At 38.5% G+C, this 14,496-nt stretch overlaps 1 long non-coding RNA gene across 1 annotated transcript; it reads left to right on the top strand.

Moving 5' to 3' along the window:
- The first annotated feature begins 5,751 nt into the window (after nt 1-5,751).
- Nucleotides 5,752-11,735, top strand: LOC129281279 (uncharacterized). The gene is made up of 4 exons (XR_010295503.1): nt 5,752-6,212; nt 8,511-8,650; nt 9,216-9,360; nt 9,945-11,735. It is a non-coding gene; the product is annotated as an uncharacterized LOC129281279 (long non-coding RNA).
- Nucleotides 11,736-14,496: the final 2,761 nt, after the last annotated feature.

The following is a 14,496-nucleotide window of genomic DNA, read 5'->3' as shown; positions in this document are numbered from 1 at the left end:
CGACGGAGCTCACTGCGTTACTCTCTTACATCGTTTATGATTATATACATTTTATTTTCAACCTCGTGGTGATAGCAGATGCCGCCGTGAACTTTGAAAGGTCGTATAACCGACGGAGCTCACTGCGCTACTCTCTTACCCCCTTTATAATGATATAAATCTTCTCTTCAACCTCGTGGTGATAGCGGACCCCGCCATTAACTTTTAAAGACTGTACTATTGACGGAGCTTATTGCGTTGCTCTCTTACATCGTTTATGATGATATTCATTTTATTTTCAACCTCGTGGTGATAGCGGAAGCCGCCGTGAACTTTGAAAGGTCGTATTACCGACGGAGCTCACTGCGCTACTCTCTTACATCGTTTATAATGATATAAATCTTCTCTTCAACCTCGTGGTGATAGCGGACCCCGCCAGAAACTTTTAAAGACTGTACTATTGACGGAGCTTATTGTGTTACTCTCTTACATCATTTATGATGATATTCATTTTATTTTCAACCTCGTGGTGATAGCGGAAGCCGCCGTGAACTTTGAAAGGTCGTATTACCGACGGAGCTCACTGCGCTACTCTCTTACATCGTTTATAATGATATAAATCTTCTCTTCAACCTCGTGGTGATAGCGGACCCCGCCAGAAACTTTTAAAGACTGTACAATTGACGGAGCTTATTGCGTTACTCTCTTACATTGTTTATGATGATATACATTTTATTTTCAACCTCGTGGTGATAGCGGATGCCGCCGTGAACTTTGAAAGGTCGTACTATTGACGGAGCTCATTGCGTTACTCTCTTACATCGTTTATGATGATTTACATTTTATTTTCAACCTCGTGGTGATAGCGGATGCCGCCGTGAACTTTGAAAGGTCGTACTCAGGCCTGAGATTTCCCCGATATTTATCGGGTTCCCGATATTTTTTCACCAACATAGGTGGTCTTTGAGATCGATGTAAATCCGGTATAAAATTAAGGGGGGTTAGGGGTTAGGGTGTCTATTTTCAATGCCTTATTCGCAAAAATTGCTAAAAAATGAAGGGCACATTGCGCCCAAATTCACACAAAATTACAAGTTCTGGCAACTTGCTGTCGTTCATTTTTATGAAAATTGCCGTCATGCATTCGAAAACTTGATTCTTCAACGGCTATTTGAAGTTTATTCGCACACGGTCGGTATTGATCATGGGCGCTGCCAATTTGTATTACCCACCAGACCGTTCGCGCGTTGCGGTGGAGGAAACAGCGTGCACTCCGTGCGCGCGCGATGGCTGCATTCAGGCGCTAGGATAACCCAGGGAACTCCGGCCCGCGAAGCTAAGGGGGCGGGAGCTCCCTGGGTTAGCGCTAGCCGTGATTACGGTGATTTGTCGATACGGGAGTTCTTCCGTGCGAGCGAAAAAAAAACAAGAAAAGATTGTGAAAAATTATGGCTTTTCAACGGAAATTTCTTGATCGAGGTGAAGAGGCGAGGGTGAAAGCGATTGACGCTTCAGTTCGTGAGAAATGGACTTGGAAGTGGGTTGAAAAATCAATGGATGGAAGGGTGGCAAGTGAGTGCATATCCCGGGCCCGGTGCATACGGAAAATTGAGGAACCCGGTAAAGCTATACTGTACGTGGTGTAATAAGTAAGTCATGTACGCGAATGGCGGCTGGAGCATGATCAAGCAACACATGGCCGAATCTAAATAAAAATCATAATCTAGATCTAGATAATAAAAACATGTATCAATTATCAATAAGATTTAGTTTAGACTGATCTAGCCTCACTTATCCAATGTACAACTACAAGGTTATGAATATGATATAACCTTGTCCTCAATTAGAAACCACTGTGTGGTGAAATTGCATGAATAAGATTGTCAATGTTTGCCTGTTTTTTATCTTGATAGAATGGATAAATGTTTGATTTTTTTGGTTCAGTCAGATTTTACACAATTATTTCATTACAAAATATGCCTTGGCCCAAAACTAAATTGAATTCTTGAAATAAAATTTTTTTTTTTCTAATTAAAAAGGGAGTCTGTGGAGACCCCCTCCGGGGCGTTGCCCCTGGTCTCGGCCGTTAGGTGCGAGACTCTGGTCACTTCGCTCCCTACGGTCTCAAAAAACAGATATTTTTTAAAAGGGCCACTCTCAGGCCTGGTCGTACTATTGACGGAGCTCATTGCGTTACTCTCTTACATCGTTTATGATGATTTACATTTTATTTTCAACCTCGTGGTGATAGCGGACCCCGCCGTGAACTTTTAAAGATCGTGCTGCTGACGGAGCTTATTGCGTTACTCTCTTACATCGTTTATGATGATATTCATTTTATTTTCAACCTCGTGGTGATAGCGGAAGCCGCCGTGAACTTTGAAAGGTCGTATTATCAACGGAGCTCACTGCGTTACTCTCTTACATCGTTTATGATGATATACATTTTATTTTCAACCTCGTGGTGATAGCGGATGCCGCCGTGAACTTTGAAAAGTCGTACTATTGACGGAGCTCATTGCGTTACTCTCTTACATCGTTTATAATGATATAAATCTTCTCTTCAACCTCGTGGTGATAGCGGACCCCGCCATTAACTTTTAAAGACTGTACTATTGACGGAGCTTATTGCGTTGCTCTCTTACATCGTTTATGATGATATTCATTTTATTTTCAACCTCGTGGTGATAGCGGATGCCGCCGTGAACTTTGAAAGGTCGTATTACCGACGGAGCTCACTGCGCTACTCTCTTACATCGTTTATAATGATATAAATCTTCTCTTCAACCTCGTGGTGATAGCGGACCCCGCCAGAAACTTTTAAAGACTGTACTATTGACGGAGCTTATTGCGTTACTCTCTTACAACATTTATGATGATATTCATTTTATTTTCAACCTCGTGGTGATAGCGGAAGCCGCCGTGAACTTTGAAAGGTCGTATTACCGACGGAGCTCACTGCGCTACTCTCTTACATCGTTTATAATGATATAAATCTTCTCTTCAACCTCGTGGTGATAGCGGACCCCGCCAGAAACTTTTAAAGACTGTACAATTGACGGAGCTTATTGCGTTACTCTCTTACATCGTTTATGATGATATACATTTTATTTTCAACCTCGTGGTGATAGCGGATGCCGCCGTGAACTTTGAAAGGTCGTACTATTGACGGAGCTCATTGCGTTACTCTCTTACATCGTTTATGATGATTTACATTTTATTTTCAACCTCGTGGTGATAGCGGACCCCGCCGTGAACTTTTAAAGATCGTGCTACTGACGGAGCTTATTGCGTTACTCTCTTACATCGTTTATGATGATATTCATTTTATTTTCAACCTCGTGGTGATAGCGGAAGCCGCCGTGAACTTTGAAAGGTCGTATTACCGACGGAGCTCACTGCGCTACTCTCTTACATCGTTTATAATGATATAAATCTTCTCTTCAACCTCGTGGTGATAGCGGACCCCGCCGTGAACTTTTAAAGATCGTGCTACTGACGGAGCTTATTGCGTTACTCTCTTACATCGTTTATGATGATATACATTTTATTTTCAACCTCGTGGTGATAGCGGATGCCGCCGTGAACTTTGAAAGGTCGTACTATTGACGGAGCTCATTGCGTTACTCTCTTACATCGTTTATGATGATTTACATTTTATTTTCAACCTCGTGGTGATAGCGGACCCCGCCGTGAACTTTTAAAGATCGTGCTACTGACGGAGCTTATTGCGTTACTCTCTTACATCGTTTATGATGATATTCATTTTATTTTCAACCTCGTGGTGATAGCGGAAGCCGCCGTGAACTTTGAAAGGTCGTATTATCGACGGAGCTCACTGCGTTACTCTCTTACATCGTTTATGATGATATACATTTTATTTTCAACCTCGTGGTGATAGCGGATGCCGCCGTGAACTTTGAAAAGTCGTACTATTGACGGAGCTCATTGCGTTACTCTCTTACATCGTTTATGATGATTTACATTTTATTTTCAACCTTGTGGTGATAGCGGACCCCGCCGTGAACTTTTAAAGATCGTGCTACTGACGGAGCTTATTGCGTTACTCTCTTACATCGTTTATGATGATATACATTTTATTTTCAATCTCGTGGTGATAGCGGATGCCGCCGTGAACTTTGAAAGGTCGTATTACCGACGGAGCTCACTGCGTTACTCTCTTACATCGTTTATGATGATATACATTTTATTTTCAACCTCGTGGTGATAGCGGATGCCGCCGTGAACTTTGAAAGGTCGTATTACCGACGGAGCTCACTGCGCTACTCTCTTACCTCCCTTATAATGATATAAATCTTCTCTTCAACCTTGTGGTGATAGCGGACCCCGACATAAACTTTTAAAGACTGTACTATTGACGGAGCTTATTGTGTTACTCTCTTACATCGTTTATGATGATATACATTTTATTTTCAATCTCGTGGTGATAGCGGATGCCGCCGTGAACTTTGAAAGGTCGTATTACCGACGGAGCTCACTGCGCTACTCTCTTACCCCCTTTATGATGATAGACATCTTCTCTTCAACCTCGTGGTGATAGCGGACCCCGCCGTGAACTTCAAATTGATTTGAAAACGCTAGCTACCCAAAACATTTTAATAACATATTTCAAATCATTGTGCGTGCTTGCGTCGTCTACTTCATTTTAATTGCACTTGCGACTTTAAGATGATGCGTCGTAAGAGATCATTCCAATAATTCTAAATCGCTAGCACCTAAAAATACTTCTAAAAGATGTCCCGCCGATCGTTCATTAACCTGTGATCTATGAGAAATATTTTCATTTTATTTTCCTTTGCGCCTTTGCTCGGAAGATGCGTCTTTCGTTTATCTTTCTAATAAAAATCACTTGGTTTATTTTAAAGCAATAACATTAACACCTCAAAACCCCTGGCTTTAAAACATGTTCCAAACGATCGCGCATGTTGGCGACTTCCATTCCAATGCATTCGTCTTTGTGACTTTGTCAGGAAGATGCGCGCGACCGCGAACAACATTTCGATGTATTCCTTTGTTTTTAAACATCGCCGATTCGATTTTCGATTCGATTTCGATTTTAGAAGCTTAACTGCCGATCCGATTTTCGATCTGATTTTTGATCCGATTTACAACATTACTTCACACACACAGAGCTAGAGTGCGCATTTATTTTGCCATTGGAATTGCATGCGCGATGAGTGGTGCGTAGCTTTAGGACCCGCGTAGCTTTAGGACCCCCAACCATAAATAATTTCTGGAGGGGAAATTTGCTTGAAGTCGGCAGGTGCGAAACTGCATTAGCGCCCCAAAATGGGCGCTTGTGCACAGCAGCCGGCCAGGCAAGGCGGCCCGCCAGAGGCGTGGGCGGTTAGATCACTGCTTTGTTTCATTGGTCTTGTCGGTGGATGCGAAAGTGCACTAGCACCAAATTGAATAAGGAACAGATGAAATAATCATCTAATATTACCTAAATAACATTCTCTATCCTTATCGCTCTTCACGCTATCCCATGTAAACTGATCCTGTCCTCCTCTGTTCCCTCCTCTCGGTACATAATACATGATTTGATTTTTACTTCGAGCTTGAATTTCGTGATGAAATCGACGTTTAATTTGGGTAGGCACTTATGATCCAAGTTTGAAAGGAGACTCGTAAAATGACGTCAGTCTCGCCGATGAATATTCATTAGATCGTGGTCGTGCGTGTTCAATACACACTGCGTGCAGCGCAGGCATGCAGATAGTTATACTGTATGCGAGGAACTTTGGCTCCAGAGACAAGTTGTCAAATAACGTGTGTGTACCATCGGCTGGTAGTATGCCATGCTGTCTAAAGGCCCGTTTACACCGCATCCGGCACGGCGACCGTGCACGGCACCACGGCAATCCGGCACGGCAAAACAAATCGATCCCCACTAAATTCTATGAAACTGTTTCCACTTCAACGGTGCCGCGCCGTATTGTACAACACGGCGTAATTTGCCGGATTTGCAGATCGATCAGCAAGCCATTTTCAGAGCACGGCACACGGTTTTTTCACTTCTGGCCAATCACAGTCCAGATAAATTACGTCATTGCCCACATATTTTCTGATCAAGCGACAAATCGCCTGCGGTGATAGTCTATGGGAGTTTACGTGTTAAATGCAAAATCGCACATACACGTAGGTCTACGTGTATTACCTGCTGAAGAGAGGTGACTGAAGGAGGACTTGATCTTGCAATTCTTGGTCTGGTAAGCAACTAATTAAGAACAAGTGTCATTTCGCATACTGTAGAACCGAGCCCCAGAAAGTAGAGCACAAGAAAATAAAGCCAAATAATATAAGGCCGGAAATAATAATCTGGGATAGGGCCTAACGTTATGATCTAACGAAGATCTAACGTAAGTTAGCTTAGACTCGGTCTAACAAGATATATATATCTAATTTAGATAGGCTAGATGTTTATCCTAGCCTAAGTTATACATCCAGATCTAACGTTAGACCTAATGTTAGACTCGATAATCAATTAGACTGGCCTAACGTAATTACTAAATAGGGCCTAAAGAAAGTTAGACTTAAAGTTAAAGATAAATGAAAGTAGTTGCAGGAAACACTGATTTCACGAGAAAGTGTGTAAAACCGAGCTTAATTATTTAGATCTGGTACAGTTACATGAACTGAACTTTGTGAAATCTTGAAATCTACGCTGAAAAATGTTCATACTGAAGATCACCAACACAGATAAGCGCACGTGGGACAGTGTACCACTATTAAAAATTATTGCTTTAAATGTCGGCCCGACGCTTGACCCAAATCCCGTGCTTATTTGCTAATTTCTCAGCAATTACACAATTTCTTCCGGAATCCTTTGGCACATATTTTTTATTTATACAAACAGACACTTTGGACTTTGGTGGTCATTTCATTGGATTCTGTAGACTGTACGAACTCATTTTGAAATCGTTACCACAACTGGCATTTATCTTTAACTTAGAGTCTAACTAACAGTAACATTAGGCCTAACGTTACTTAGATCTAACGTTAGGTAGACCTGTGTTCGACACTGTCTAAAGACGTCGTGTCGAGGTTCCCGGGGCAAGGTAGACCTATAAGTAACGTTAACAAAAGTTAGACCTGTTGTTGGTCTAACGTTAGGCCTCAGTAGTCTAGAGTATACATAGGTCTAACGTTAGTAACACTAGTACATGTAAGTTAGACCTCTGAACGAATATGATGAATTCCGGGATGAATTATTAAGATATACACTAGCCTAGCCTAGTAGTAGTACTTTAGTTTTAGTAGTAGGGTCTATAATAGATGAGAGCTAGGCACTGAGTCGTTTTGTCAGCAGCAAGAGTGGCAGATAGGAGGGTGGCAAGGAATTAATAAGAGGGGATCTGGAGTGGTGAAACTTGGGTAGCCTGAACTGAAAGAAGTTAGACCGATTGCAAAGTTTGACCATATTTTTGTGGGACCCTCTGGTCGATCTGTTCTAGATCGAAACAAATGGTGGAAAGTAGATCTAGACCCTAGTAGGAATTTTGGAGTCCTAGGCTAAGAAGTAAGGCTAACTTAGTTATTTCCCACAAACTCTCTGGAAAAGACTAGGCCTACGAATAAATAATGTAAAAACCTAGACTCTAAATCCTCCCCATATGACGTCATACTTAGGCTTAGCTAATTAACGTTAGACCTTGTTTTCATTGAAATATAGAGTCTAGGCCTAGTCACTAAATTTAGGCTACTATAATTTTGGAGAGAACTTGCATCAAAAAAAGTTATTGTTTCTAGTTTGTCAAAAATTGTCAGTCTGTTATTATGTAAAGGATTTTAAAATGAGCGCACTTTCCTTTATCCAGGGGCAGCTCAATCGTGGGGCGATGGGAAGGGGTTTGGGTTGGCACTGGTTTGCCCGAAATAGAAATCCCCCAGAACAAAAGTGACCCTTTTTCAATATGAAATATGTCCTTTGTGTGCTGGCATAACTTTTAAATCTGCACATTTCTGTTCCAAAAATTGATTGCTTTATTTGTGTAATTTCATTCTTTTTTCATTGGTTTATTTTTTATTTAGTATTTTTTTTTTTTGGGGGGGGGGGGGCTGAAGTGATTGGGTACGTATACTATACAGAGAAGACATAATTTGCTGACATTTTATTCAACAAACATTTCATCCCTAAAAAAACATTATATGGCTTATCTTATAGGCTCTCATGGAGGCAAAAAATTGTGCCTCTATCTTTTTTTTTCTTAACATGACCCTATGTTTACATGTACTTTTCAAATGATAAAAAATTATTATTTCAAGCTCTTGAAGGAATTTCTAGACGATCACTTTTCTCTACAACTAAGCAAAATCATTTCAATTAGGAGAATTTCTATTTGTGCATTATAAAAATTGGACCCTGATCAGCAAGCCTGCCAGTTACAATGTAAATGTAAGAAATTGCTGATTGGGCACTGGCCTTTCACTAATCGCTTTTGCAATTCTTTAAACCTTTATTATTATTATTTGCTAACAAAATTTATATGGAATGTGTTGCATGACAGATAACCAACATGGAGGAAGCCCTTATCCTAGAAGTGTAGGAAAATCCATTCCTGTATGACAAGAGATTGGAGATGTTCAAGGATACAGAAGTAAAAAAATGATGTATGACATGACATTGGGCGTCAGCTTGTAATCTCAGGTTGGTATCATTTTACGTCATAGTAATTTTTTTCAAACTTCACGATTTGTTCACTATCAATTTGAAGTAAAATATTGAACAATGTAAAAGAGTTATATTTGTATGTGGATGTTTGAAAGCAAATCAAGTTCACAATCTAACAACTGTAGCTTACTTCTGGTTGTTGTAATTCAATGAATACCAATTGTAAGTTTGGGTCATTATGGCCATTTAAAAAATTGTTTGCACATGTGTAAAATAGTCTAGTGTTTAAAAAAAAAAAAAAATTAAATGAGACACAAGAGCAAGGGTATGTAAATGCAGAAAGAGACCTTGCTTTGTGATGTGGACCAAAAACTATATACCAACCCCTCCGCACAAATACGTAATATAAATATCACGTCACTTTTACAAGCAAAAAAAAAATGGAGGCAAAATTCTTTACTATCAAAAGCATGTTGTCCAATTTCACATTGAAATATTTCGGGGGGGGGGTGGGAAGGGCTTGAAATGAGTCATAAACAGAAATGAAAATTTTCAGAGGTTATAGGAATTAGATTTCGTGTTGTTTTTTCATTATTTTAAGGTGACGTAGCGAGTTGAGGGACAACTTCCTAAAAAACGACAGAAATGGAGAGGAAGAGTGGTGACGGAGCTCCCTCAAATGCAGCACGTAAATACAAGTACAGTGAGGCAATGGAATTCCTACTTCCCCACATACATAATCGAGAGTAAGATATTCAATATTTTGTTTTCTTATCCCAGGGAAGAGAGAATATGTGTATATCAATTTGAATTCATGCAAAGAAATGTATTTCATAAATATGAATTCTGATATTGTGCTGCACTTAGGTTTAGTTTCTGGGTTCTGACAGGAATTCCTTGCAACAGGAAACGGTCGGGCAACAGCTATGGTATTAATTTGCACTTTGTGCACTCTGCAGGGTGGATATGAGCGCTCTCATACAAACTATACAAATCATTTTGAATTATACATTGATGATTGGCTCATTCTCTCATGTTTACATTAACCCGTTTCCTGTAATTATACATCCACATTTTCATTCAATATGATTTATCATATTTGTACTTGACTACCTGTGTAAAATAGTACAGGTTAATGGGTGTTGCATTTCCTTGAAGTGAGAGCCATTTGCCTTCAGAAAAGTACCCTTTAAAAAAAGATGTTTCGAATATTAATGAATTAAAGAACAGACAAACTGTATCGACTTGGTACATGAGAGTCAATTTTTTAGTATTCATTATTATGAGTAAAACATATGAAATAAATTTGAACATATGATTTTTCTGTCAGCAGAACAAGTTCAATCTTGGATCCTGTGTTTGATGTAGACACACCAGGAGAAGCCTGTACCAAGCAGGAAGAAACTGAGCAGGATAATGGTGGGTGACATCTGTCCACAACGTGGGTCAGTCTTCCTCGTCATCATCCTCAGGCACGTCCGCAACATCAGTCCAGTCTTCAAGTCCCAACTTCACTTCAAATCGAGGACACAATGTTGCAGTATTTTCAAAACACTGATAGTCATGGTGACAACATAACTGTAGATAAATTTTTCTCCAGCTTGTCCCCCATTGTCCCACACTGTAAAAGTTACCTCAATGCCAGCTCCATTGCTATGAGGTTAAATTTCGGTCGTCTGAACATTGAACATGACTACTATAGGAATTAAAGGTTTTGTGTCATCTAACTCCAAGTCGATTCTTATTGATGTTATAAACATCTCACAATTTAAGAATCCAAATATGTTTCGTAGATTAAAAAAAAAGTTAACGGAAAATGCTCTAACTTGCTATGCTCCACCGCTAAAAAGAGAGCTGATCTCTTATTCCCTCTGACCATGGAGCTAATAGCTCTATGCTCTGACATCACTCAATACTCATCCGATTGTTAGCTAACAAAGGGACAGTGGTTTGTAGTTTGCCAGAGCTAACAACCTGTTAACAGTCTCAACATAAAAGATGCAATGTCAGACATGCAGCATCACCAACAAATTAAAAGCGGTGTATATATGATTAGTTGATTACATCTGAATAACGTATGATAAATCCATATGAAATAAATCATTTGCAGGAAATCTACAACTTTAATGACTGATATCGTATTATAAACAATGACACCATTAAATGTGTTATTCTAATTTCCACTTGAATTTTTCACTTTGACATCTCCATAGGCGGCGGAAGCGGGGACAGGTCCCCCCTAAATTTGAGGTTGGGGACGGTCCCCCCCCCTAAATTTTTAGTTGATAACCTTTTTTTTTATTTTTTGGCTTGCACCGCCAATGTACATCTCCCATTGTTACAGTTGCAAGTCAGTCTCAATTTGCAGAAATTACGATTGTGAAGGATTATGATCTTCCTCTTTTGTAGATCTGGAAAATATCGTCTGAGCATGTTCACCATTTATTAAAAATATATTTATTTCTTAAATTATACTTGAATTTAAAATCAGGATTTGTTCACAGATAAGAGAAGTTGAGCATTTTGCACATCACAGAAATTTGGTTCATGCAAATACATATACATGATCACTAGTAATGCACTATCAAATATCAACACATGAAACCAGTTACTGTGAAAATAAAAATGATGGGTACTGGACGGAACGTTTCTGGACTAATGTTTTATTTTGGAAACAGAGATCTAGGATTGTTTGAAATATGACAAAATGTTAGAAACAAAATTTCATCTCTAAACAGAATGGCAATGACACTCCTGTGGCCTGTTTCATAGAGAGGTACAACTATCATAACTTTGTCTTTAATATGGCGCAATATCCAATTATAATTGTGGTTTCCATGGTAGTTGCCATAATGTTAAAGTACTTTTGAAATGGGCCCCTGGACATGAAGAATACTGACAAAAGAAAGTTGATTGTGAAATAAAAAGAATACATTCATCTTCAAGAAATTTTTTGACGCCCCATGCATTTTTTGTTGTTTATATATCGTATTATTTTTTTCTGTAATAAATTAATGAGCATTACTTTTTTTTCAACAACAAATATAATGTAGATTGCTGAAGAACCTAAAATATATTTGGAGCTGAACTAAACTCAAAATAAAGATGTCGACAAAATGAAGTCCAGTGTTGCTCTTATTTATTGGGCCAGACCTCACTTGGCATTGCTTTTAAAGAACAAGTCCACCCCAACAAAAAAGTTGATTTGAATAAAAGAGAAATATCCAACAAGCATAACACTGAAAATATCATCAAATTCGGATGTAAAATAAGAAAGTTATGACATTTTAAAGTTTCGCTTAATTTTCACAAAACAGTTATATGCACATCTTGATCGGTATGCAAATGAGGAGACTGATAACGTCATTCGCTCACTATTTATTTTGTATTTTATTATATGAAATATGAAATGTAATTTTCTTCTCATTGTCAAGAGAAACAATTAATTCCTCCCTGAACATGTAGAATTAGCATTGGTTTAGTCAAGTTGGTCATTATTGTCAAATAAATGAAATATTGTATTTTTCAAACAATAAAAAAAAAAGAAATAGTAAGGGACATCAACTGTCTCATTTACATATCACTGAGGTGTGCATATCACTCTTTTGTGAAAATAAGCGAAACTTTAAAATGTCATAACTTTCTTATTTTACATCCGATTCTGCATGAATTATGCTAGTTTGACTTTTTTCTATTTATTCAAATCAACAGTTTTCTTGGGTGGATTTGACCTTTAAACAAATAATATACCGTATTAAAATATGTTCAGAAATAATTTCGTATAACCAATTTAACTAATAGAAACAGAGAGAATAGAAGAATCAAGAAAAGTGGAAGAACTAAGGGTGAAAGGTGAACCAATGAGCACGAGGTCATGAATGAAGAAGAATGTTCTGAATATAAATGAGAAGACAATCGAAACATGTGGAGTTGTAATGGCAATAGAATCTGATATATAAACTAAGGAATGAGATGAACAGGTGACAATGGCATAGAAATGGGAAGTGAAGTATGGAAAGCAAAGTGTAAAATAAAAAGATTAATCATGACAAAATTCAATTACATTTAAATAGAACGATCCATTCCCGTATAGATATGAGTGAATAACAAAGAATATTTGTGTCTGTCCAATGAGCAGTCCGTCAGATTGATGCTTCTTGGTGGAATTAAAGACAAGATTAATTTAAACATAGGATATAGATACACGAAAACCCTTAAAAATTACTTCTTGCCACGCCTGAAGCAGGCTTCTTTGCCTTGGGTTTTCATGGGTACATTGGACGGTTTTTGCCTGCTGGACGGGATCCGTGCACGGCTTTATTGCCGTGCCGTGGGGCAGTGGAAACTGGAAAACAGCACGGCCTGCCGTATGCCGTGCCGGAATGTCGTGCACGGTCGCCGTGCCGGATGCGGTGTAAACGGGCCTTAAGACTTCAAACGCGTCGGAGAGAGTGCATGGCAATTCGGTAAAACGAAGTTTCCGATATAAAGAGATAATAAAATAACACTATGTACAGTACGCCCGGGGGGGCCACTTACATTGACGAGTGGATACCATGCGCGACCAAAAAAACACGTAAAAGGGATGTCTTTTTCAAGAGAGGGCACGTTACGTACGTAACGTGATAAGGGTGTCAAAAACACAAAAATATTGAAAAAAGGGTATCTATTTCCAGTACGTTGAGAGGCAAATGTCAGACTCAGATCAGGGGAGGCAGGAGCTAGTACAATCAGGTTTTTTTAAAGGGAAGAATAGTGTAGAATAAAAGGTATTATATATAGCCAAATGATCTAGGTGAGGGAAGTGAACAATGATGTTTTTTTTTAAAAAGAATGAATATACCTTACCTGAATATTATGGTGAAGCCAATTTAAAAGGAGGTGAGGCAAGTTTTAATGGAGGTTTTTAAAAAGAATAAACTGTACTACAAATTATGGTGAAGCCAATTTAAAAGGATGTGAGGCAAGTTTCAATGGAGGATTTTAAAAAGAATAAACTGTATTATGGTGAAGCCAATTTAAAAGGAGGTGAGGCAAGTTTCAATGGAGGTTTTTAAAAAGAATAAACTGTACGTATATGGTGAAGCCAATTTAAAAGGAGGTGAGGCAAGTTTCAATAGAGGTTTTTAAAAAGAATAAACTACAAATTATGAAGCCAATTTAAAAGGAGGTGAGACAAGTTTCAATGGAGGTTTTTAAAAAGAATAAACTGTATTATGGTGAAGCCAGTTTAAAAGGAGGTGAGGCAAGTTTTAATGGAGGTTTTTAAAAAGAATAAACTGTATTATGGTGAAGCCAGTTTAAAAGGAGGTGAGGCAAGTTTCAATGGAGGTTTTTAAAAAGAATAAACTGTACTACAAATTTAAAAGGAGGTGAGGCAAGTTTCAATAGAGGTTTTTAAAAAGAATAAACTACAATTATGAAGCCAATTTAAAAGGAGGTGAGACAAGTTTCAATGGAGGTTTTTAAAAAGAATAAACTGTATTATGGTGAAGCCAGTTTAAAAGGAGGTGAGGCAAGTTTTAATGGAGGTTTTTAAAAAGAATAAACTGTATTATGGTGAAGCCAGTTTAAAAGGAGGTGAGGCAAGTTTCAATGGAGGTTTTTAAAAAGAATAAACTGTACTACAAATTTAAAAGGAGGCGACGCAAGTTTCAATAGAGGTTTTTAAAAATAATAAACTGTACTACAAATTATGGTGAAGCCAATTTAAAAGGAGGTGAGGCAAGTTTTAATGGAGGTTTTTAAAAAGAATAAACTGTATTATGGTGAAGCCAATTTAAAAGGAGGTGAGGCAAGTTTTAATGGAGGTTTTTAAAAAGAATAAACTGTATTATGGTGAAGCCAATTTAAAAGGAGGTGAGGCAAGTTTCAACCCTTAC

Source organism: Lytechinus pictus, chromosome 13 (genome assembly GCF_037042905.1).
Source record: "Lytechinus pictus isolate F3 Inbred chromosome 13, Lp3.0, whole genome shotgun sequence".
Taxonomy (NCBI): Eukaryota; Metazoa; Echinodermata; class Echinoidea; order Temnopleuroida; family Toxopneustidae; genus Lytechinus; species Lytechinus pictus.
The sequence above is the reverse complement of the archived record's forward strand: the minus strand, read 5'-3'. Positions and strand labels throughout refer to the sequence as shown.